We start from the raw sequence: 4,030 nt of genomic DNA on the forward strand, positions 1-4,030 counted from the left end.
AGCTGGAGACCCAGGCAGACATTTTCCATGCCCAGAAGGGAATCTGTCCCATGTGTTCCTTTGTTAATAAACCCTATTTTGATGGAGTTTTAGCTGTGCCTCGGTGCCTCATCATCCATTCACTCATTCTCTGCCAATTTTTTACCTATCAGTAACTAATTCAGAAGTTGACACCAAGAATGAATAAACTGAATAACCTGACCATATTTTTTGGAAGAGTGTGGAAGATTTTGGATGTTTGGACTAGAAAAATGGTTGAATTCAGTAAGTGGAACTTAATGGACTTTTCTAGTAGAGGCCCACTCAAGATGTTCCACAGCTCAAGATGTTCCAGAGAGAGAGAGAGATGGAAACAAGAACTTAAACAGTGGCTAAAATATTTTGACTAGAAATCTGGCTGCTATCTGTCCAAGTCCTAAATTGTTGCCTGAGATTAAATTAAAATGTACTGGACTAATTTCTTTGGCAGAAGGAAATTCAAGACAGCCAAACATCGAATTTCTAGTGATACAGGAATACCAGGTTGTATTTGAGCATGATGGAGCCTTTCTTGGCTCTGTTGTGCTTAGCTTGAGAGGCTAAAGTCCCAGTCAGTGGCCACTAAAGCCACCTCAGGCCAGAGGTTTTCAGGTTCTTGTCTTATTAGGGTTTCAAACAGCAGCAGCCTCCCCCCTCCCCAACAGGGTCCCATGGACTTTGGATTTCTCAAGCCCGAAAAAGGGAACTGAGCTGATAAACACCTTGGCCTTTGAAGTCAAGGGAAACAGATTCTTCTAAGAGGCAGCCTACCTTTCCTCTGATCTCAGAAGACAAAATAAGCAGATTCTGCCTGTTAACCAGAGATTTTAGGAGATGTTTTAGGACAGCAGCTTTTCCCTTATCTTAGTAGGACAAAAAAATAAACACTTCCTGACCCAGATCCTGGCTGGCAGATGGAATGGAGCCAGGTTTACAAGCCCTGTTTTTCCTGCTTCCCTTCCCCGCCTGATTTTGTTCCCGAAAAACTTCCTGCCTTCTGCACCCTGAAGCCCCCATATATAAACCCCAGCTCACAGTCTGTGGGCTGACATAGTCCCTTCCCTGAAGGGAACGTGTCCCATGCGAAATAAAGCTTTATCCCGCTGACAGTTTTATCTGTGTGTTGGTGCCTCATTCTCCTTTCGCTTGTTCTCCCGCAAATTTTCATATATCAGTCTCCAGAATTTGAAGAATGAAATTCATGGACCACAGAGGGTGAGCTTTAGAAAGGAATATTTTATTATAGGGAGTTTAGGATAGAGAAAGCAATGCTCATGTACAGGAAGAGGGGTCCCTGGGAATGGGATACCACTGAGCTTCATTCCCCAAGAGTTAATAAGGATTTAGTGGAGGCAGGAGGGGAAAGGGAGATCAGTTGGTCAGTCCAGGTCCCATTCCAGGTTTCCAGGTCCCTGGAGGTCCTGGTCAAGTCCTCAGCATGTCTTCCAGAAACAGAGTATTATTACCTCAGAAAAAAAGAAAACTTGCCTCCCCAGCCACTGGCTATGGTGGAACCAAAGATATCTTTGGATTAGATAGTTCTGGCATCTCTATCCTCAGGTAGGGGCAAGACTACTGGCACATCCAATGAATTTCAGCTCTCAATTGGAAGAGAAACTGTCATTATTCTTTTTTGGTTTTTTTTTTTACCCTAAACTGCATAGCCAATTCCTACCTCCTGCTCTTATCATTGGCATGGTTTTTAATGGTCCATATTATTCAGATATATAATGAAACTAGCAAGTGGGGCAGAAAGAAATAAAAAGTGTTATTTCAGAGAAAAAGAGAACCAGGAAGTTTAATAATATAGCCAAGGCATGTTCTGAAAGACAGACTTTCTCTGGTAAGGGGATTCGAGCCATTGAGAAGAGGCATCAAAATCCGAATTTGAACAATTGAAGGAATACCCTCAGGGAAAGACACCACCCAGGTAAGCTTACAAGTTGTAAAACTAAAAAAGTTTAAGGAGTATTCTGCTTTTAGAAAATCACAACATACAGAAACTGATGATAATGTGGTCAAAGTGGGCCAAATAGCTGGCAGCAAACTTGCTGGTGTCATTCAGGTGGTACTGGTTTTAGAAGCTTGAAATATGCAGGAGTAAAGGGGTCTTCTGTTTATCTTCCCTGGTTTTAGATAGTTGCTGAGACTAGGCAGCATGCAGCAAGGGAAATTCTGCATAAAGAAGGCCTTGTGAGGTCAAGAGATTCTACCAGCCATTGTGTGAAGGTGTGAAGTTCAAGCCTCGTTTGCAGTGGAGACCCCAAGATATTGGATCCAGATTTGTGAAACATCTGCCAAGGAGAACTGTATACAAGGAGTGGTATCAGTCCAAGATATGTGTTTCAGACAGCAAATTTGGGGGCACTGAGCCATCTAAGCCCTTTGGAACTAAATTCCTAGACATCAGACATGGAGCTACAGGATTTAGTGTTAACCGAGCAGACTTTCAGTCTTACTTTGGGAAAGTATTTTCTCAATATATGTCCATTCCTCCCTTTTGGAATGGAATGCGTATTCTGTGCCATTGTACTTTGGAAGTATATAATTTTTCTTTCTGATTTCATAGGGGTGTACAGTAAAAGAGTATCTTGAGTCTCAGAAGAGTCTTTGAACCTTAGACTTTTAAATAGTATTAATACTTTCAAAGACTTCCGGGACTCTTAAAGTTGAGCTAAATTCGCTTTACAATATATGATCTTGAGCCTGCATGGGCCAGGAACTGAAATGTGGTGGTTTCTATGGAAGTGTTCTACATAGCCTTCAAGTATTTGAACTCTTAGTCCCCTGTTTTTCATGCTGTTTTGGGAGGATCACAGAACTTTTAGGAGGTGTGGCTATGCTGGGAGAAGTATGTCATTGGGGTTGTACTTTGAGAGTTCATAAGCCTTGTTCCAAATGTTTGCATCTTTCCCAGTTTCCTGTACCTGCTTGAAGATGTGAGCTCTTGGCTTTCTGCTCTGGCCACTTCTACCACCATGTTTCCTTGACTTGATGGGCTCTAATCCCTCTAGAACCATAACCCAAATAAACTCTTCTTTCTATAATTTGCATTGGTCATGGTGTTTCTCACAGCAACAGAAAAGTAAATAATAAAAAGTTTGTGATAGCTTCAAGAAATATCACAAATAATGCTGGTGTGGTGAGAACATAAAAGAAATTTCTATCAAAGAGAATGCAGGAGACAGGATGGCAGATCATTGGTATTCGAGAACACTTACTCAAACAAGTAAATGCAATGAGAATAGATTCAAAATGCTCACTGATAATTTTTTTATTGAGCTTTCAAATTTTCATACATTTCCCACTCACATCCAGACCCCTCCCCCATCCATGCCCCCCCCCACTGAACGCTATGCACTAAATATACAAAAGGAAAATATTTAAGTACACTCTCATATGAAATTGTGATTCAAAATTTCTGTCCAGTGGTTTAAATTCCTGGTTTTGTATAAATTGAGATTGAAATATATGGAAGTATGTAAAATCTGTGAAAATGAAGACTGAGTGATAGATTGATAGATCACAAATAGACATTATTGGGTTTCCAAACCAAAACAGCCCTCCCCATCTCCAACAGGGCCTCACAGATCTCATAAGCAAGCCCCCTGAGAAAAAGGAACCGAGTTTATAAGCACCCTGGTCTTTAAAGTCAAGAGAAGCAGACTCCTCTAAAAGACAGCTTGCTTTTCCTTTGATCTCTGAAGACAAAATAAACAGATTCCACCTTTTAACCAGAGACTTCATGAGCCACTTCAGCACAGCAGTTTTTCCCTTATCTTAAAAGGACAAAAACAAACACTTCCTGACCCAGATCCTGGCTGAGGGATGGAAGGGAACAGGTTTTACAAGTCCCACTCTCCCACTCCGCCCCCACCTAACTTTTAAAAAAATATGTCTTCCTGCCTCATGCTACTCCCAGAAACCTCCCCCTATAAAAGACCCCAGCTCACAATCCAGGGCAGACATTTTCCCTGCCCGGAAGGGAATCTGTCCCATGTGTTCCTTTGCT

This window comes from Nannospalax galili, unplaced genomic scaffold, assembly GCF_000622305.1.
Source record: "Nannospalax galili isolate Female #2095 unplaced genomic scaffold, S.galili_v1.0 scaffold323, whole genome shotgun sequence".
NCBI lineage: Eukaryota > Metazoa > Chordata > Mammalia > Rodentia > Spalacidae > Nannospalax > Nannospalax galili.